The sequence below is a fragment of the Pinus tabuliformis genome, chromosome 3_2, assembly GCF_031772625.1.
Source record: "Pinus tabuliformis cultivar Carrire ecotype Pingquan chromosome 3_2, CPIR1, whole genome shotgun sequence".
NCBI classification, from domain to species: Eukaryota; Viridiplantae; Streptophyta; class Pinopsida; order Pinales; family Pinaceae; genus Pinus; species Pinus tabuliformis.
Window position 1 is genome coordinate 28,261,215 of NC_142302.1, and position 23,308 is coordinate 28,284,522.

A 23,308-nucleotide genomic window follows, 5' to 3' on the forward strand; every position below is an offset into this window, starting at 1 on the left:
TCTTTAAAGATACAAACTCATATAACCAATGCATAAACTAGAATATAATATATCCACGATATTTCAGCAACCAACTTATCTTTATTAATATCTTCCGTCAATACAACCAGATCCGCCCTGCACACTCCATTGCAGGGGTCCATGCACACAGCTGCGGACTCTACCAGGCCTCTGCGCACACAGTTGCGGACTCTACCAGGCCTCTGCGCACACAGCTGCAGAGCCTCTATCTATGTACTAACACCCTTGACATGGACTTCCAGATGCAGAGAATATTTCCTTCACAAAACCATAATCATCCAGATCCAAAAACAAAACTTAACTACCTTCTACCCTTAGAGCCTCACTCTATTTATACATTCCCATGGTCCACGGATCATGGGTGGACCGACTTACTTTTTATTGTTCTATATTATTTTTGGGTGGACAACCCCTAGACTCAACCTATTACATTTCACATTCCACTCATTTTGGAGATTTACAATATTATTTCCCTAACTTCTAGGCTTTAAGCCCCAAACTGTTATGCAGGGCCTTCGCTACCCAACAGGCCCCCAACGCAATCATCGTGACTCATCCCAAGTCACCCGTCGGTGCGGCGATATAAGCTGCCTGGGTGTCACGGTCCACCATCCCTGTGAGTGACACATTTCGTGCTGCTGCTCCCTCTTTATCGCTTGCAACTCTTCTGCTAGCTCCTACTCCATTGCCTTCACTAATTCACGCAACTGATGATGCTCATTCTGCTCTGCTCGGTTAACACAAAGCACCCCCTCATAGGATTTTAGCTCTAGCTGGGATGCCATGTATAGGAATTCTTCATGCCAATGCAGAAAGTCACCAATTTTTGGTTGCCTATATGCACTGTCTGCAGCAGCTTGTGTTGCAATTTTGCAGGACAATTGCTGCTATCCGCGAGATCCCAATCTTCAAGGTGTATAGGAGACGAACTATTAACCACAATTCCATCATTTGGCTCCATATTTATAGGCTTTCCTTTATCTTTGATGGCTTGCCAACTAGCCCATGGGGTAGGTAGTGGCATTCGGACCAGTTCTACTTCGTGTCTAAGACTTTTCGGCACATCCCCTACTAGTGGTGTTGAACTCTGCATGGTGCCTGCCCATCGACACCATCCGATCCAGAAAGTCCTGCATCTCCATTGGCCATATCACAACCCTTGGGCTTACTCCTTGAGCATAAATAATGAACAAATCCATCATGGCGGAGAGGAACAATAGCTTACTTTCCTCAAAATTGCAGATCATTTGGCAGATGCCCCCGTGATTTATAAGCATTTCAAAATTCAAATTCAGCAATTCCCTCCTTTTCTAGTGTTGTAACGTTGAGCCTGTGGCAGATCATTCCAGATCTGGCTTGTATCGCGTCTCTTAATTTCCCGCCACCCACTCCCTTTTGCCATAACTCAGACATCTTGTCATGAATAGTGTCAACAATGGTCACCTTTCAGCTTGTCCACGCAGTAGCGTAGCCCCTTCTGTGCAACCGCGACCCAGGCGACATACCAATTCTACGCATCGCTTGATTTTCACGCAACGTCCCCACAGACTGCTTTAACATCTCACACTCTCTTTGAACTGCTTGGAGCGGTGAGACTTTCCTTTGATCGGTTAGTCATGTGGTCGGCCCACCCGTGTAGAGCTTCAGGTGACTGCCATTTACTCTACCTAGGAAGGGTTCTCCATTCAGCTTGGTAAGCTAGACCGCACCCCCATCTATGACTTCTTAGACTACATAGGGTCTCAACCAATGCATTCAAAGCTTTCCAGGGAATTTCTCAAACTTGTTGTCGTAGAGTAATACTAGATTCCTTTCTTTGAACATGCGTATCTTGATATGGTGATCATGCCAAGCTTTTTCCCACTACTTCTGTACCTGCTAATGGAATCTTGCCAGAAACCGTTCCTCCTCAATTTCTTCCAGTTGCACAATCCTTTCTTCCAAAGCCGTGTGGTCGGCCATGCCTATTGTTGCCGCTATTCACAAACTGGGTACAATGTACTCCATTGGCATGACGACTTCCTTTCCATAGAATAACTGGAAAGCCGTTTGGCCTATCAACTTCTTGCACATTGTGCGATATGCCCATAGCATAGCGGGTATGCACAAATCCCAATCGTTCAACTATTCATTACATACCTTTGTCAATGTAGTCTCTAAGATATTGTTGAAAGCTTCAACGGTTCCATTTTCATGTGGATGGTACGGTGTGCTTTGCTGATGATATATCTGGAACTCCTCAGTGAATGCACTAATAGTTTCATTCAGGAAGTGTGTTCCATGGTCGCTCATTAGGATTTTTGGACATCCAAACCATGTTAACACATTCTCAAATAAAAACTTCGCAGCTGTAGCGGCCGCGCAGTCCTTAACCGGCTATGCTTCCACCCATCGGGTCAAGTACTCTATCACGGTATGATATAGCGCACCCCTATCTTTCTTGGAGGTGTGATAGGCCCACAAAATTGATTGCCCATTTCTCGAACGGTTGCACTGTCATCTATGGCTTGAGTGTCATTTCATCCCTCTGTGAAGGTTTCCCAGTCCGTTGACATACGTCGCAGGCCCGACAATACGCTTTGGAGTCTTGATTGAGAGTTGGCTACCATAGTCCTGCGCGAAGAATCTTCTGTGCTGTGGTGCATCCTGCATAATGTTCTCCTGCAACTCCCCCATGTGCTTCGGCCAGAATCTGTCCTTGCTCAAATTCCGGTACATAAAAACGTAATATTTCATCGTTGTCGATTTTGCAGAGGTGCCTTGCAATAACAGTAAAGTTTGTTGCGCGTATCACCAGTTCTTTCTTCTGCTGAACCGAATACCCCTACGTCATGGTTCCAGTGGTAAAGAAGTGGATGATATCCTCAAAGTGGCCATCCATAATGTGCACTGCATAGAGTTTTGCATTAGGTAGCCCCTCCTCTAGGTTTGTGGGTTCTTCACCATTCTTACTTCTGGACAGGTGATCTGGGCCTACGTTTAGATGTCCTGGCTTTATGATGATGTCAAAATCATATTCCTAAAATAATAACAACCATCTACAAATGCGGCCCCCCAACACAGGCTTATTCACTAGGTATTTGAGCGCAGAGTGATCAATATACATCTTAAAGTGTCCTCCAAGTAGGTAGTGACAGTATTTCTGGAGCGCATACACCATCGCCATTCCCTCCCACTTTATAGTGGAGTAGTTCTTCTCAGCGTTGGACAATCATTGACTTGCAAATGCAATTGAGTGATCAATTCCTTCCACTCCTTCTTGTGTGAGTACCGTGCCCAACGTGATACATGACGCGTCAACATGCATGTGAAATTCAATGTCCCATTTTGGAAAGACCAAGATAGGAGCTGATGCCATCTTTTCCTTGAGCATTTCCTGACCTTTGTTACATTCCTCATTCCAGCAATAAGTAGTGTCCTTTTTCAACAATTGTTCCATCGATGTCGTGATCTACGTGTAGCTCTTGATGAACTTTCGATAGTAACTAGTGTGTCCCAGTGTGGTGCATAGCTGCTTGACACTTCAAGGTGCTTGCAGATTGAGTATGATAGCAATCTTTGCCGAGTCCACCATGAGGCATTGCCTACGTAACTTATGTATAAATTCCTTGAATGTAGCTACCACAATGCGCGAAAATATCTTTGGCATGTTCTATAGTCCAAAGTGCATCACCGTATACTGAAAACAACCCCATTCGGTTGCGAAAGTCATTTTACTCCTATCCTCTGGTGCAATCTTGATCTGGTGGTACCCGAGAAAAGTGTCCGTGAAGGAGTAAGCTTCCTGTCCACCCACATTTTCCAGTACTTCGTTTATAAATGGCGTCGGGAATGGATCGTTAACACATGCATCATTGAGCTTCCTGAGATCCACACATATGTGAATATCTCCCTTCTGTTTCTTTTCCTGTACAACCATAGGACTTACCTAGTCAGATTCCTCTACTAGTTCAATTATTCTTGCTGCAAGCATTTTGTCCAACTCTTTGTGGACCTTTGCTTCATATTTTGGATTCAATCGATAAGGCCGCTACTTGACTGGCTTCATGTCCATCTTCAGAGTTATCTTCATCATTCCTAGGTTGCCAAGGATCCCTTTTAGCTTCGTGATTTTGGTCAGGAATAAATCTTGATATTCTCACAATAATTCAACGACCTTCTCCACTGTGGCATCATCGCATTAGTCCCTGAGCGTTGCATACTTTGGCTCCTCCTCCATACCATTGTTTACTTGTTTTTTTATTAGCTGCGTGGTGATGTCGAGGTCCTCGATCATTGGTCTGTGAACCTCATGACTCCCCTCTGTTTCCGGAGTGTTGATGTTTTTAGGGTCGTCCTCATCATCTTCTATCTATACGTTGTAACATTATAGGACTTGGCTCAACTGACGTGACCAATTTGGTGGCACTATTTCTTCTGGTTCTAGTGGTACCTTAAAAATGGTGGCCTTCACCACTTGCAATGCATCGTCAACAGGGTCCATCCATTGGTCCTCAAACAATAATGTCAATAAAAACCCTTCACGCAAGATATCCCATTCGCCTATACCATGTCAGAGTTCTGTTTCAGTGTACCAGTTCCTTGGGATGACATCCAGGGTGTGATAAAATAAGTGTACCCACTCGGGTTGAGGCTCTTCTCCATAGGCCTAGGTCCATCTGGTAAGATGCATGCGCGGGTCATCATGCCCATCATACTTTTCAGTTATTCGTAGTTTTGGCTTACCAAACCTTATCTGCATCATCCGCCTGTAGTCGCACTAGTCTTCAAAGGTTCCTTCATGTGTTCCCCACCAACGTGCAGGCATCGCATGCAATGCCCATTTTAATGCATCAAACTGTTGGTGCGTTGGTACCATGCTTTCAAACTTGGTCAGGAATTCATCTACCATGGTCAACCCATCATACATCGGCAGTTTGCGATCCTAAGCCCTTATGCAATACAATGGCCTACTCACTATATTGTAATTTAACGTTGTTACTTCGTTTAGCCGATTATGCCACCGCTTGTCTTCTTCATCTGAATCTGTAGTGCAGGACTTTGCACACTCCCACGATATGCTGCCTTCTGCAGTTGGATTGACCCAATCTTGATTGCGTGCAGCAATCTTGTAGATACAATCCAGTTCATCATCACTTCCTTCGTTGTGCACAGGTTTAGTGTAATGCAGTCCTTTAGCCAGGTCTAGCGAAATGACTATGCGGAGTGACTTCTTCTCAAATATCATTTTCCGCTTCTTTAAATTAATGACCCCATTCATATTTGTGGCCCAACCTATCCCTAACAATGCAGGGTAAGGCCTAATTTCATCCATGATTTCTATTACCTCAAAGTCTGTTTGTGTGCTCGTGCCTTCTATATCTACGGTAATTCCTTGCAGTCTTCTCGTAGGATCTTCTATTGGTTTGCCATCCACAATTGAATAGGAGATCATTGTAGTGTGGGCTTGCCCATGTGTTCCCAAGTCTGTTTAGGTAGCACGTTTGCATCCGAGCCTAAGTCTAGAATGATCTGATCCATCTCATAGTTGCCAATCTGCACCATTAATCGCATTTCCCTTCCAGTACGCGAAGCATGTTTCCCCAATTTTCGGACCACACGCGGTTCACCCGATCCTGCGCACCTAGCTATCAATTCTTGTAAGCCTTTAACCACCCTATTGTCATGAAGCAATTTCATGCATGTCTCTAAAAAGGTAGTTAGCATCGAGGGATCCCTTTCTGGCTCGGTTTGATCCCTACTACCTGGGGTAGAGACCTCTGCGAATCTCTTCCTAGCTTCCAGACATGTCTCCTTGTAAACCCCTGTGTCTTCCTTGGTTAGTTTCCCTTTATCCTCCCCTGTGGCCATGCCACTTCTGAGCATCATATTCATGTTGGGGTCTTCTTTGCGCGGTTCAGACCTCATCATTTGGACGTTCTGTGTCACCATGGGTTGTGCTACCCTTTTCTCACGGATCTGCGCTATCAGTGTTGGGAAATCTATCATTTTGTGATTGAATTGCTCGTAGTAAGGGCACGATATTCTGGTTGGACTAGTACAGTCTCACATGTAGTGTCCTAGTCCTCTACAGTTGTAACATATTAGCTTTCTGCGACCCCTTCCTAGTCCCATTCCTCTCCGTCCTCATGCTCGCCCTTGGAACCCACCGTGCATTATTGTCGCGGCTGGATCCTGACCTCGCACCTTGGTCTGCATCTTGTAGGTCGTTGTTCAATCCATCAATAACTCATAACTATGGCAGTCTCATTCATCGTGGGCCACCGATCTGCAAAACTTGCAAAATAGCTGCTAGGGGGTCTGGGTAAACTTTTGTAGTAGGTGACAATTGTCCGTGTTGTGCTTTCCTTCCACTTGAAAAATTGCGCACCAGAATGAGGGTGCTATGCTTGGCCCCGCTTATGCCTCTGGTTGCAACAACATTGGTCCCCACACTGTTACGTAGTTTGTGAATATCGAACAATGATCCTTATCGTGGCCCTGGCCTTTACATTTTACGCACCACACCTCTTCGCGCACTTCTGGCCTAGGTGCCTTCTCCTGTTTCATAGTCTGCATTTCCAAGCATAGATTTTGTATTTGCGTGTGGATCTATTGAACTCCCAACCCAGGATCCTGTATTGGAGTCTCATGTAACCTCATTGTTGTTTCTAATGCTTCAGCTTGGGTTGAGATCTTTTGTTGTGATAGCGTCGTCCTCAGGTGTGGTGTCAAAGATGCCACAAACCACGTGCAGTGCTGCACATCTGTTAGCGTCATGTTAGCCTCTCGGATCGTACTCTTCAGTCTCTAATCTAGATCCCAAGGGGTTTCACCAGGTAGCATCGTGATTTCCTTGAACCCGATAATCGACTGCGTCTCTGATTTTGGCTGACTAAACTCCTTTTTTAGCGCATCCCTGATCTTTGTTATTCCAACATTGGGGTAGTTGCTAGAGTACTTAATATACCAAGTTAGCACCCTATCTTGTAGTTCACTCACCAGGGTAGCCTTTTTAATATTATCGTCCATAACTCCGTGCACTTCCCACACTGCCCTTACCACAAGCCAAAAATGTTCTGGATCTTCACTTCCTACTCCTTTGAACACGGGAAACTTAATCGTGTTCACCATGTTTAACTTCTGGTTTGTGTGCAGGTGTGCTAAGGCCACCTACAAACTTGTACCGCTTCTGATCCAATCAATCTTCAATCTCTTTTTTCATAGGATTCCAAGCTACCAACATCAAAACACCCCTCAGGCAGATCTCGGTCTCGACAATGGAACCATTTGTTGGCTTATGGGGCCTTGACCCAAGTTTGGAAGAGTTATTAGCCAAACAATTCTCGTAGCTACTGACCCTTTTGGCAATAGCCCGTAGAGCGTGGATTGAGGTCTCACCCGAGGTAGCAGGGGAGGGTGCTGGAACTAGGTTTCCGCACCCTTGGAATGTCTTGATGTGGTCTGGAGGGGTCACAAACTGTTCTGTGGCCTCACGCCACTTTGTACTACTATCGGACTTCTACTTAGATATGCACAGTTATACTTTATTAATGAAATTATTACAGATCTATTCTTCTAGTTACAGTCTTTAAGCAAACATTTAACAATAAACCAGAATATAATCGATCCATGATATTTCAGCAACCAAATTATCTTTATTAATATCTTCCGTCAATACAACCAGATCCGCCCTGCGCACTCAGCTGCAGGGGTTCGCACACACAGCTGTGGACTCTACCAGGCCTCTACGCACATAGCTGCAGAGCCTCTATCTATGTACTAACACCCTTGACTCAAAATTCTAGACGTAGAGAATATTACCTTCACAAAACCATAATCATCCAGATCCAAAAACAAAACTTAACTACCTTCTACCCTTAGAGCCTCGCTCTATTTATACATTCCCATGGTCCACGGACCATGGGCAAACCATCTTACTTTTTATTATTCTATATTATTTTTGGGTGAACAACCCATTGACTCGACCTATTACATTTCGCACTCCACTCATTTTGTAGATTTACAATATTAATTCCCTAACTTCTAGGCTTTAAGCCCCCAAACTATTACGCGTGGCCTCTGCTACCTAATAGGTATTTTGGAAATTGTTACGAGTAAAGGAAATATAGGGGAAAATAAAAATAATTTATTTTGATATAAATTCTAGCATCCTTCTCCCTCACCAATAATAGGGAAGTTTAATATTGTGCTTACCACTAATATTTCTCTGAAGGAAATTGAATTCCACACCTAAGTAACACCAAGAAGGGGTAGTAGAAGAAATCAGGGTGGGGGGGGTGGGGATTTAATAGAAGAGAACCCAAAGACACCAAGAGAATGCACAAACAGCCTCCTATAGTGAACATTTTTAGAAGGAATTAATGGTTGGGTTACTTTGAACTCTTAAAAGGGTATGATGATGATATCACAAATGAATTTGCCATGGCATTGCATCCCAAGGGGAAGATAGTGCCACCACTATTGTCAGAATATTGACCATCTCTTTAATTACTGAAACCATAAGTAGAGTGACCACCTTACCCTTAGGGGTTTGATGGAGCAAGGAGGAGAAGGAGGTAAATGTTATAGCTAGGAATAAATTCTTCATTCAGAGAGATAAGCCCATAGAAGATAAGAATGGAGTAAGAAGTGAAAGCCTACCTTACCCCTAGGATGAGGTGTCTTATCACATCCTCAAATATATATCCTGTGAAGGGAGATTAAGTGTGTTATATGCCTACCATTTCATGATGCTTCATGAGTTAATATTAAAAGTAGAATTTCCTCTCCCTAAAAGACTTGGTGTTCCCCATTTCCTCAGGCACTCAATCATTGAAATGACCCAGAAGGTGAGGGAAGGAAAGCATCAAAACATAGCCCACCATGTTCTCATCAAGTTAATTGTGATGGATTTGTTTAGCCACTTAAGGAACCATGTCCTATGGGATGATTTTGTGAACATGGACAACGAGGTCTTCAATGAAACCCAAGTCATCACACCTGGATAAACACCAGCCTTTAGTGCTGGAGTTACGGGAGGAAAACATGGGAAGAAGAGGCAAGAAGAACATAGGAAGAAGAAGCAGTAGGAATGAAGGAAGAAGAATCAGAGTATAAGGAAGAAGAAGAAGAGAAATAAGTAGAATAAAAAGAAAGTCTTGAGAAGACTTCTAAACCCAAAGTAAAATAGAATAAAGGACATCAAACAAGTCTCTCTCTAGGGAATATAGAGCAAGAAGTCGCTGCCACATTAATCACATTGAGCACATCTATGAAGCCTAAGAGGAGGTAGCTGATGAGCCCCAGAAATGAGTAATTATATGGGCTCATTTAGCCTCCTAATTCGAATTAATCCACCATTATCATTAGTTTATTGCATGTTTTTAATTATATTTATGCTAATAGAGTGAATTGGGTTAGTCATTATGCCAACAAGGCTAATGTGTGCTTTGTGCAGATTTTTGGTCAATTTTGAGACAAAATCAAAGGTTTAAATGAGCACTTGGAAGCCAAATTCGTGGAGAGGATTTGTAGGAAGGTGTCCCCTTCATTTATGAGCCCTTACCTCAAATTCTCCATCAAAAACTCGGAGCAAAAGGGGGCAGCCAAGCAAGTCAAGTAGGACTACTGTTAACTGCAAGTTTTGGCAGCCGAGTCCCTAAAGTTTAGGAGGACTGTTGGGGTCCTCAATTTGTATAAATAAGAAGGCTTAGGGCCTCATTTCAGTTAGCCAGTTTGTAGTTCGATGTTAGTCATTTTTTAGTCAGATGTTAGTTCGATTTTAGTCAGTAGGTTAGCTTTGCATTTCAGCACATTTTCAAGCTTTTTCTTGTCGTCAGTTTTTGGGATGTAACTATTATTTCTTCATCAATAAAGATGAATCCAGCTTTGCACCAGCACTAATCTTTCTTAGGAGGCTGTAGCTCTTGGGGTTGGGCCCAACCCAAGTGCCCAGTACCTCCTTTGTGTACTTTATGTGTCTTTGCTGCATTCATTGAATAATTTCTGTTACTTAGATTAACATATTGCTTTGTTATTTAGGTTGCTTTTGATGATTGAAATGGCTTTTCATGTTCAGGTTGATTTGATAGGTTGGTAATAGAAAAGATCTTCGAAAAAGGCCATCAAGCAACCCTTGATCTCATCTCTCCCTCCTCGGGACCATGAGCTGAGACCAAGGTGTCCTTGCTGCCACAAAAATGTTGTTCTTGCTTCTTCATGCAATTGCTAGTGTTAGATTCTCAGTTGTAAAAGTTAATACCAGTTGTGATTACATGATTAGATCTATTCTTGCTTAGTTTTCATAGTTATCTTACATGATTTGCTGCCAATAAACTTTTTTTCATCATGCTTATGGTTTCTAGGTCAAATTAGGTCAAAATAGCTAGATCTTTGGTTTTCTTAGTCTTTGCTGATTAGTTTTGGAAATTAACGTGCAGAACACCTGTGATACCTCCTTGCCTATACTTACTCCATCAATACAACCTGCTCCATCCCCTAACTCAGATCCTTGCCCTTCATTTGCCACATTTTCTCACCTTGCCCTAATTTCTACATTCTTGCGCATCATTGCTCCCTCCATCTTTGAACCAAATCCGATCGCTTTAATCACTCCTCAGCCTCATTCACCAAGTCCTAGACCTCTTCACCCCCTCATTTAACCTCCATGCCCACTTCTCCACCTTTCTTCCATCTTCAGCCCTTCAAAATTCCCTTTCGGAACATCCTGTAGAAGTTACAGTACATCCTGTAGAACCCCTGAAGACTTCCTGTAGAAGATCACGAAAGCGGTTTCTTGAGATCCAAACATTGTGAAACTCTCTAGAAGGGTGCTAGGGACCCCTTAGGCCCTCTTTTCACCTTCCCAACCTCCTGCAAGCACCTACTCCATTTCCTTTCGCCAATCAACCTCTGCACAATCAAAAACAGTTAAAGCACATGCATAATAATTCTGACAACTTACTCAAAAATGTAAAAAGATGTTTTTTTCCAGATTTTATTATAGAATTAGCTTAGTCACATTCATTTTACCTTTCTAAAAGTCAATGGAATCCATTTCCACCACTTTCATCTCTTTTCTTGCACCAGTAGGGTTAGTCGGTAAAACTAGGGTTTGCTAGGGTTTGCATTTCCTTTCATCTTTCCGTTGCTTTATGCAAGTAGTTCAACCTCCTTCGAGTTAGCTCTTGTCCATCATATTTAAAATCTTCTTCTAAGAGCTCATAGAAGTTGGCTTAAGCTCCTAGCGGACTTGTGCCAGCTGATCCAGTGACAGCCTACACAAGTGCTAGTACTTGTGCATATAGCACCGTCACTTCCAAGTTTGTTACGAACAACTGGGTTGATAAAATTAAATAAGGGAGTCCTAGGAGTTGCAGCATTATTGCTGCAATACTGGAGCCCACCAGCAGCCAAGGAAAGGTTCCCTATGTTTCAAAACAAGGAAGAGAACCAACATTAGGCAGGGGAAACTACAACCTCCTTGAGAGGTCCCTATCACTATTAAGGAGTTACCCAGTAAAAAGGAAGAAGTGGAGCCTAGTGAAGGAAAAATTGAGGAGATTACCTCTCCTAAGGGAAAAACCAAACCACCTGTGACATGTGAGAGAAGGCCCACCACTAGGGCAGTGACCTTCAAGAAACCCACGAAAAAAACCTCCCTTGTGAAAGCATAAAAAGAAGAGCTACAAGTGAAAGAGGGGCTACTACAGGATAAACAAGGGATGCTCAGGGAGTAGAAAAAAGGAGCTACAGGAAGGAGAAACCACCTAGAAAGTAGATGAAAAGGGCCTCCAAGACCTTCAAGATCCTGATCCATAGCCTAGTATAGAATCCAAACACAATTTTGGTGAAGGAGATAGGATTATACCCCGGAGTTTTTCCATCCCACTCTTATTTGAATTAGAAAAGGAAAGAGGAAGGACACATGGATGGATGCAGATTTCCAAATCCAAAAATGTAGAAGATGTGGGCCCAATGGAGGAAAGGATCAATGAAATGGGCAAGGAATTAAGTGACATAAAACTAAGGGAGTCAATCATGAGGGATAAACTACAAGTAGAAAATGCAAGATTGAAACAACAACTGCAAGAGAAGGAAACAAAGCTTGCTACAATGGAAAGTCTCTCTATGGAAGCCATACAATGTAGGAAACCATCCAAATCCTATGTTGTTTTCCTCAAGGAGTAGTGGCTGCAATTTCAAATTAAGACACTAGCATGTTATAGGTGTTTTCCTTTCAAAGACAAAAAGAAATTCATTGAGTTTTGTAAAAAGATAAGTATGGAGGAGAGGGAAAAATTGGTTGATTTTAATATGCATAATATGATCCTAATAGATCTAAATTTTTGGGACCCCAATTCAATATTGGGAGAAACAGAACTCATGGAATTATCATCTTGGTTAAAACATGAGGAGATAAGGGTTGAAGAGGTAAATAAAGTGATGGAAAGGGAAGATAAATAGTCATTATTGATTGCCAAGAAACCACGCGGATACTCAATTTCTAGTATAACTGACCTCGCACTTAAGGTTACCACCTAGATTTGGGTTGGGAAAATAATGAGGAAGTGTCGCGTCGATGGAGTGCTGGAACCTGTTGTGTCATTAGTAGCCCAGTGTGCGAAGGGTGTATAATTTAATTGGGCACACTACCTCTGTGGTGATTTCCTCACGAACTGTAGAGAAGCACAAGATGAGAGTAAGACCTTCCATTACACTTGGTTCTTACTCTCAATTGTGTTGGTTGCATGGGAATTACCGGAGGACAACCAGTTTCCTCCGGTCATGTCAGATCTACCAGAAGAAGGAAAGTTCACTTCGCTTTGGACCACCAAGGATGCCACGAGGGTCAAGGACGCTAAAATATTTTGGGTGCTGATAGAGGTAAGAATCCACACTAATGAGCACCAGTATTGTGGCAAGAATGCTGCAACTCCTGGGGCTACCAACTTTACTTTATCAACCCGGTGTTCGTACAAACTTGGAGGTCACAGTGTTGTATACCCAAGTGAAAGTGATGGTTCTACCTTTTGTCACTCTTAAGCTGGCGAGAGACCACTAGGGTTTTTCAAGCCAGAATTCTATGGATTCAGAAGAAGATTGATTACTGATGAGGGAAAGATAAATCTACTCTAAGAGAAATCTTGTCTACTGCAATAAGCAAAAAGACTAAAATCCAATGCTAAAACACACCATTTCCTACCTAACTGCTAAGAGACTATGTTTCAGAAATAATGCTATATTAACGTGTATGAAATTAAACTATCTTAAGCATGTAAATTCAAAGCATCAACATTCTACTACTGTGCATGTAAATAGCTACAACAAATCTGTTTTTTTCTTTTTATCTTTTTATGGAAAAACAAGTGAAAGCTAATCTCTTTTGGTGATGTGGCAGGTGGCTTAGGGATGCTGGTGGATGGTTGGAAGGTTTGGGAGACCTTTAGGTGACCTTGTGTGGCTTTCTAGAGGTTTTCCCTCAATTCAGCCTCAAAACAGGCCACTACAGGAAAGCCTACAAGATGTCCTACAAACGTACAAGATTCCCTGTATTTCTACAGGATACAACTGAGAGCAAAACAATAGGTGCTGAAGGTGAGGGAAGGCTTAGGGAACGTGGTTGGTGGATGGAATGGAGTGAGAAAATTCCTAGGATCACTTAGAACTCAAAACCAAGGTTGAGAGATGATTGGATTTGCTTAACATGCTTGGAGAATTTTTCTTGAAGAATGATGAAGTTGGTGAGGCTCTTAGTGAAAGTGAGGAATGATCATGGATGGATGAAGTTGGAAGGAGGTTTCTTGATATGAGGTATCTCTCTACTTATAAAACACCTGCACTACATCAAACAATGATATTTTCCCAAAAATCATGTAAACAAGAAGAATTTCAATACGCTAGAAAAATAGAGTTCAATGAGCTAACTGTCTACTTCATGCATGAGGAAATTTTTCAGAATAAGATGAAGCCATCCGTGATATCTACTGTAAGACTAAAGATGGAAAAAATTATGGCTAAATCCTACACTTGCAAACTGATCAAATGTTGGCTTAAGCACAATAAACTTTAAATTCTATGATAAAGTAGAATTCTGTCTTTTTGGGGCTGCATAGGGGTCCTTTCCTCAAATCATGATCCTTGAAGGAAGAAGTGAGGCGAAGAAACCTACTCAGAGCTTTTTGATGCTACTTTTATCCCTTCTAACCTCCTGCTAAAGTAAAGCACAAATGGAAGCAAACTAATAAACAAAGTAATCAAATCTACACTACTTGCAATGAAATACTTCTAAGGACAATTTAACCATGAATCTATGAAATTAATCTAAGCATACAGATACAAGAAGAGGAGCCTTTTCTACTAGGGTTGGGACCTAACCCAAGAGCTTCAGCCCTTTGAGTTAACTCAGTACAGGATCAAGGAAGATCCACATAGCAATGTCTTGCACATGTTTGGAGCTAAAAAATAACTAGTGTTTTTACAACAAAACTTTGAATCCTAATGAGGCTCTAGGCCTCTTTATTTATACAACTGAAGTATCCAACGACTTCCTTAAATCTAGGGAGGGTCCTCTGATCCAGGTGGATGTTGGTGGCCACCCACCTATCCCATTTGGACCCCCACAACTATCGCTTTCAATTTTTTTGTTTCCTTAATTATAGCACAATTTACTATTTTTAGCAATTTTTCAGGTCCTAAACTTCCGGAGCCGTTTTGAGGCCCTAAACGATGTTTTCTGGGAAATCCACCGCCAACAATTTTTTTGTCTAAATGTCGTCTTTTGCGTCGTAGTCCTCAGAGAGATCTTTCCAACGAGTTATCATGCGCGTCAAACGGAGATAGTACGACCAATTCGCGACCCCGGGAAGTTGATGTACTAACTTACCCAAAAACGGGGCCCACAATTTGGCATTTCATCTTCTAGGGTTAGGTTTTGGAATATGAAGGGTTTTCCATTGTTTCTCAACAATAAATATGCCCTCGAGCCTCATTGTAACATAGTTTTTGGAGAACAGTTCAGAGGCATGTAGCCGACACATCTCTTCTCAGAGATAAGCTAACATCGCCCTAGCTGGGTTATTTCCATTTCTATTTGTAAGCATATTTCAGTATTTTATAGTAATGAAATGAAGTATTATTTCCGCTGCATATTTGTCTTTATGGTTATCTCTGTATTTTATTGCATTCCTATTTAAATCCGAATCAGTGGTATCAGAGCGGTCTGCTTTTTCTCTGTTTTTCTTTGCATGTCCCCAACGAGATCGGGATATAAGGAGTTAGGTCTGGAACTGGTCGAACCTTTGCAAGACTAACCTCGCAAATCTCGACGACCTCCCATGGCAGATGAGAAGAAAAATGAGGGGGCAGGAGATCCTATCAAAATCTTGCTCGAAGAAGCCCTCGAGTGACAAAGGAACGCGATGATGGACAACTTTGCCCAAATCCTTGAGCAGCTACCTAGAGGCGACGCATCGACTTCCAATAGCTACTCTGGAAATGCCACACCGTTTAAGGTACAAGTTAATTTTGAAATCCCCATCTTCGAGGGTCAAATAGACATAGATGCCGTAGATAAATGGTTAAATCTGCTTGATGGGTATTTTTCTTTTCATGAATTTTCAAGTCAGGAAAAGATTGTTTTCGCTCTTCTCAAAGCATCCCCCCACGTCAAGGACTGGTGGGAAACCTACTGCGAACAGAAGGATGAAAGTACAAGCTCACTGTTTTCAGCCGCACCCACTTGGAATGACTTCTGGGATGCCATCAAGGAGCAGTACTACCCTGTCAAAAGCTATGAGGACAAATACATCAAATGGACCACACTGCGGCAGGGACGAGACCAAAATGTGCTAGAGTTCACAAACATTTTTCATACCCTTCGCACACAATTGGGTATCAAATATTCTGAGCTACATCGGGTACTCAAATACCGCGGTTGCCTACACAGATACATCCAGGAAGAGATGGAGTTCTTGAACATCTCCTCACTCGGCGCATCATACCGATACACTATCAAAATCGAGCAAAAGTTCAAATAGAAGAAGCAAGACTTTGGATCTGCAAATCCAAAGCCCAAAGGACAAAGCCAAGGCGGGGTGACCCAAGACAACCCGTCGAAGCCGCAAGAAAAGAACAACACCACGAAGCCGAAGAAGGACACAGGAAAGTGGTGTGAGTTCCACAAGAGTCCCACTCATAACACAAGTGAGTGTCGGACCAAGCAGTCGCTGGTGGCCGAGTTGAAGGCTTCTAAATCAGATGCATGTTCCGACTCTGAGTCAGAACCCAACAAGGGGAATGACAAAGGGAAGTAGATCATTGATGCGGATCCCAGTGCCACTGTTGCTACTGCCAAGATCCAGAAAAATGAGCCCGAAGATCTAGAGGAGGGGAAACGTCTTTTCCACTCACAGCTGTGGGTGAAGGGTTCGCCGCTGCATTTCATTGTTGACAGTGGCAGCCAAAAGAACCTTATTTCAGCAGAGGTCATGAAGCGGTTGGGCCTACCAACTACACCACACCCACAGCTGTACAGTATCAGTTGGCTTCACGAAGAACGAGATCTCAAAGTTCGCCAGCAGTGCTGCCTTCCCTACAGCATCAAGCCCTTCACAGACAAGGTATTGTGTGATGTTACACCTATGGATGTTTGTGATGTACTATTAGGCCAGCCATACTTGTGGAGGCGACATGCTGTGTATGAGTCAAGGCCTCGCGCTGTCATCATTTCTTTGGATAATTCATTATACAGAATAGCGGAGGTAGCCCCACCTACTGCCACCTCTTTGATCACTGCTAAGAAAGGCAGCAAGCTCATCTCACAGACTAGGAAATTTATTTTCTGTCTGGTTCGCTCCCAAAGTAAGGGGAAGATTGTTGCTACATCCATGACCCCCGCGAAGGGTTCCTCCACACAGCAGCATCAACATAGGGATACAGTCGTGACAGAACACAGGAACAACTTCTCCTTACCCGGAGGGGTACCACACAAGTTTCAGGTGGGCGACAAAGTTTGGTCACATTTGCAGAGGGAGCACCTTAACAAAACCCATCAGAAACTCAGCCCACTTCGACATGGTCCTTACACTAGTAACAAGGCTACGGGAAATAATGGTTTGAAGCACAGCATTCCTCCATTCCTTTGCTTGCACCGAGTGTTCAATGTGGACCGTCGCCGAACATGCTCCCCACCATTTCTGGACACATCAGAGATTGCAGAACAGCTCACCAACGACCCCGCTCAGCAAAAGCTTCCTCATCTCAGGGAGGAACTCAATGCAAAGGGGACCATTGCTTCCTAAGGGGGGAGGAATGATCCAGGTGGATGTTGGTGGCCACCCACCTATCCCATTTCGACCCCCACAACTATCTCTTTTAGTTTTTCTGTTTCCTTAATTATAGCACAATTTACTATTTTTAGCAGTTTTTCAGGTCCTAAACTTCCGGAGCCGTTTTGAGGCCCTAAACGACGTTTTCTGAGAAATCCACCGCCAGCGATTTTTCTATCTAAAAGTCGTTTTTTCCATTGTAGTCCTCAGAGAGATCTTTCCAATGGGCTATCATGCGCGTCAAACGGAGATAGTACGACCAATTCGTGACCCCGGGAAATTGATGTACTAACTTAAAAACGGGGCCCACAATTTGGCGTTTCATCTTCTAGGGTTAGGTTTTGGAATGTGAAGGGTTTTCCATTGTTTCTCAACAATAAATATGCCCTCGAGCCTCATTGTAACATAGTTTTTGGAGAATAGTTCAGAGGCATGTAGCCGACACATCTCTTCTCAGAGATAAGCTACCATTGCCCTAGCTGGGTTATTTCCATTTCTATTTGTAAGCATATTTCAGTATTTTACAGTAATGAAATGAAGTATTATTTCCGCTGCATATTTGTCTTTATGGTTATCTTGTATTTTCTTGCATTCCTGTTTAAATCTGGATCATCCTCTCCCAAACTCGAGATGCACTAACTCTTTGACTATCACTTGCTCGACTGCCTTTTGATTTTCATGACTTGGCTGCTTGTACTCCGAGCTAGTGTGATTGATGGAGGAATATTTGAATGATGGAGGAGTAAATGAGGAGTATTTACCTCCTACAATCTCTCTTCCTCGTCCCATTCGAGTTTCAGCCTTTAATATTGCCAAAATTCCCTGATTTTCTCTCACAAACCTACATTTAATGCACATTAGTCCACTAGGAATAATATCTCACTTTGACTCATCTTAGTAAGCAAAATATAATCAAAACATGTAAAAAAAGATTTGAAGAGTTGATTTGACAAAGCTAGGAGGTGAATTAAGGTCCATATAGTTACCCAATGATGAGGCTCATCATCACCCCCTACTGAAAGTGTTTCTCATCCTCTGATCAACTCAATCAATATCCATATCTTTCATAGCCCTGGTGGCTTCCCTGACATCCCATGCTTCTGTTGTGGGTTCTTCTTCTTGTGAATAGAATCCTTCCTTCCTTTCTATCTCCTCCCACTTCTTTCTTTATTCCTCTTCCTTCCTTCCTTCTAACATCCCAAAGAGTAGTGGTGGACTAAGTCTCAAGCCAATCCAATTGACTTTGAGCCCTTGGTTGGTTTTCTTATACATGGGTGTCCTGTTTAGCACCTCTCTCATTATTTGAGGATAATGGTACTCTCTGTTTTTCAAACTATATGGCAAGGTATTCCATCTCCTTTGGCAAGCTTGCATGTTTTAATCCCCTAATAGCCTAAACATATCCTCAAAATGTGTAATGGCTTTCTCTTAGGTAGCAAGATACCTAGGTGCAAGTTGAGGATCATTTGCAGTTAGATTATGTGTCTTGATGATAACCATTGGGTTTGACTGCTAAGATTTTATCATGAGAGGCTCTGTTTGTTCCCTTGCAAATATATTCTTCATTTCTACAACCCTTGCTTCCTCATGGTTCATCCATGATGCCAAGTCCATTAACTGTAAATCCCCTAATTTTGCATTAGGGTCCCACACATTCAGATCTGTCAAGGCCATGTTATGCAAGTAGAACTCAGACATCTTAGCCCTATCCTCCAATGTGATTTGATCACAAAGATCAATGAATTGTCTATAACCCTGGAATGGCATAGTGTATCTTTGTGCTAGGGTCTTGATACAGAATTGCAACCACTGTTCCCTAAGGTATAATGCATAGGACTTTGCTGGCATCCTGCACTAGACTGCCTCTAAGGATAGAATGGCCATGGTTGCTAATTGGTTCTCTTTCTCTTGCCGTTGTCCTTTCAACCATACATTTTCTGGCTCTAACTAAGTTTTCATTATGGTCTCTCTATCCCTCAAGTTGCTTAGTTCTCTGCCCATCTCTTTGAGATTTTCCTCCATGTGACCTATGTCCTCTACTCCCTTGGACTTGGAAATCTACATCCATCTATGTGTTTGGGTTCTTTCCTTCTCAAGCTCAAAGAATAATGGGATGGAAAATTTTTTTGGAATGACCCTGCCGCCTTCAATAAATATGTAGTAAGAGTCAAGGTTGGGTTGAGGGCAAGGTTCCCTTAGCTATGGGTCCTCCTTCTTTGGTTCTTGCCACATACTCCCTTCCTTATCCAATTTTTGAGTTTCGTATAGGTTTAGCAGAGCTTCCTACTGGACTACCTCTACTTCCTATAGGTCCTGCTATGTATCCTGTAGGATTTCTTTTCCCTTGGATGAGGTAGATCTAGCCACATGCCTTCTCTCATAAGTGAGAGGTTACTTAGCGGAGGTTTGTGTTGAGGATCCTTATCCTTGACTTTTAATAAGAGGAGCCATCTTTCTCTATTGTTTAGGTGAGTCTTCAATAACATTGGGAACCTTTGTGGGAGTTTGATGTTTTCCCTGCCTTATCCTTGTAGTCTTTCTTATTCTAAAGTATAATGGGGTTTTCCTCTGTCTTTTGCCTCTCTTTTTTTATATGGGTGCTAATGGCAGTGATGGCAGATGCTTCCTCTCTCTCAGTGGGCTCTGGAGACCCTGGGTGACTCCTCGTCTTCTGCCTCCTCTTTTCCATTCCCCTTTTCATCTTTCTCTTTCTCCTCTTCTTCACTTGGTTCATCAGTTTCCTCCTTGGCATCTTCCACTGTTTCTTCACCAATTTCCTTCTCTTTCTCTTCTTCTTCTTCCTCATCTATTTCCTCTTCATCCCTTTCAATGGCAGTAGGGATTTTGTCATATGTGAGGGATTTTATATCCTCCTCTATCTGTATGTCTCTGAAAGTTGCGCATGTGATAGGAATTCTAAGGTTGTGGAGGGCATCTTCTATGATGAGTCTAATTAACCCATGATGGGACAACTACTGGTAGTTTCCCTCCAATTTTATGCTCATATCTATTAGGGATTGAAGAAGGAAGTAGGGTATGCTGAGTCTTTGGTGAGGAGGTGTATCTGCTCCAAACCTCAATTCTTCAAGAAGCCTAAAGTGGTATCCATATACCACACTATACCTACCTTCACATGATATGTATTTTATAAGGTGGTAGCTTATTTCATTTCGAGGGTATGCTAGGCTTGCTCTTCTCACTCCATTCTTGTCTTCCATGGCCTCTTGTCCCTCTAGAGAGAATTTCTTCTTTGCAGTTTGGTTATTTCCCTTGTCTTCCTTTCTCTAAGGCACTCCTAAGGGAAGTGTGGTAATTATGCTTATGAGTTCAGGGGTGAGCTCTATGGAGATGCCTCTCACCACAACATTGCCATGGGTCCTGGTCAATGGAATGAGGGGGAGAGAAAAATCTTTAGCTACTTCATCATCATACCCCCTCAATTTCTCAAAGTAGCCCATCCAATTATGCCTTTTGAATATTTATAGCACAGGAGGGTGTTGGTGAATCCTCACAGTGTTGATGGGATCCCTTCTATTAAACCCCATTGTCATTTTGCATGGTGAATGGAGGAGAAGAGATGTATGATACAAAATTTAAATGAAGGAAGAAATGGGACTAAAACTCCTATGTATACAATTCCCTTACACAATTATCAATTTCAATCAATCTAGAAGATTTTTTGTTCCTTTCACTTGGAGAAATGGGAGGAAATGTAGATCCTACCTCCTTACAATGTTTGATGTAGCCAACCCCTGTGTTTCCTCCTTTGAAATTTCTCTCTGCTAATCCTGTAGACTATCTGATTGTATCCTGTGGGATTCCTATAGGATCCTATAGGAGGTCCTGCCCAGAATAAAATGAAGTTTCCCCCTCCTATAGGTTACTCGAAGGCCGAGAGTGACTTTGCTAGAGTGAGCCTAGAGAAGATGAATGCATGAATGCATGGGGATCAACGTTTATTTTCTCTTATGATTGAGTTGAGTGAGGTGGTGTGATGGCAGTCGAGGTACAAATTTCTATTTTTGGACCATTGATCCCCACTACCACATCATCATTCCCCTCAACTTGTAATCAACTCCCACTTTAGACATCCATTGTCTCAACTGATTTCGACCTCATTCTCCTTTTCTTTGACTTGACTATTGCCACGTGTGTGAGGACTAACTGTTTTGTCCTCGTTGACTGAACAAAGGTGGCCAAGTAAACTGGCCACCTTTCGCTTATGAACCAACTTGTTCACAACCTTTACATCTTTTGATTACATTATGAAAATGAGAGAGTTAAGGGAGATACTTACCTGTGGTGACAATACCTTGCTGCAGTTTGTTGAAGAAATGTGGTGCTTGTTGTATGTTGGTTGCATGTGATTTCTCCCTCTCTTTTTTAATATATAGTTGTCCTTTGATGATTCACTTGATGTGTTGGTACCTGGTGTTGCGGGTGATGACGCTATTGCTACTCTGGAGGAGCTCCTTCTACCCTTGGATCTCCATGCTTGAAACTTGCTGCAACATTATGATTTTTGTTTGGTGGGATAGGATGCTACAGTATGTCTTATAGCTGCTTCTCCCTCCAAATTGTTAATCAATTTCTACTGCTGGGACCTGAGGATGATGAAAATGGAGGGAGAGGAGGTCTAGGGGTGTGTGAATAATGAAAAATATCCTTCAGATGTTGTTCCCCTTGCTCTCAGTCTCATATTTTTTCTCTGTGTTTTTTTCTTGAAAACTGTAAAAATAAATTGAAAACTGATTTTTTTTTCAATGATGGATGCAGGGGTGATCAAGTTGGAGAGTGGTATGGTAATGAGATGATGATGTAGGAATTTATTTTTTGAAATGGGTGGGTAATTTCCTTGCCCTAGGGTTTCTTCCTTTAGGATTCCCAAGCCACTGTAATTCCTATAGGATCATCTTGTAGGTTTTCAAGGGATCCTGTAGGTTTACAAGGAATCTTGTAGAAAAGACATAACCCTTGCAAACTGAGTCAAATGAGTGAAAAAATTAAAGGAATTGTGGAATGGTGAAGGATAATGAATGTAGAAATAAAAATATGAGTTGAATAGGTCCCTTTTGATTCTCCATTTCTGCAGTAATTGTCCTCCTGCTGACCTGTGAACAACATTTTCATATTTTTCTTTTCCCTTTTTTTTATTTTATTTTTTGAAAACAAATAGTCTGCCTCCAATAGGTTTTCATCCTAGTTTCTTGCCCTAGGCACCTCAAGAGAGGTTTTCACCCAAAGATATTTTCCCCCACCCTTTTTTTTTTTGACACCATTGGGCCGCCTCAAGAGGTTTTCAACCCAATAGTGGGACTCAGGTGCCTCATGGAGGATTTCACTTGAGTCTACTTATTTTCTTTTTTTTTAGTGACTTGATGAGGTAGGAGCTGAGACTTGCTCCACCACCATCACTGTTTTATTGATACCATCTATGAACTCTTGCTTTGACAATGGCATTTTTTAAACTTTCAATCTGTGCCCTTTAAAAAGTAAAGGAATGGCCTCTGCATCTATGGTTTTATCTGCACTGAACCATTATCGTGACATCTCTCTATAACATAAGGCCCTAACCAGCTAGTCCTTAACTTGCCCTTAAAGTCTTATATCTGGAATCATATAACAAAGCCCAATCACCTTCTTGAAATTGCTTATCCTTGATTTTCTTATCATGCCAGGTCTTCCTCTGAATCTGAATTACCTCTCTGTGTAGGAGAGCCTGCATTCTGAACTCATCTAGACCATTCAACTAGAGCAATCTCTCTTTTTGTGCACTGCTGAGATCTAGATCTAATTGGGCTGCCATCCTCGATGTATTATACTCAAATTCAATGGACAACAAGGCCTTCTTCCCATAGACTAGCTCATAGGGTGTGAATCCAGTGGTGGTCTTCCAGGTGGTATTATAGGCCTAGTTGGCCTCAACTAGTCTATCTACCCAATATTTTCTACTGCTGCTAACTACTTTGGTTAGAATT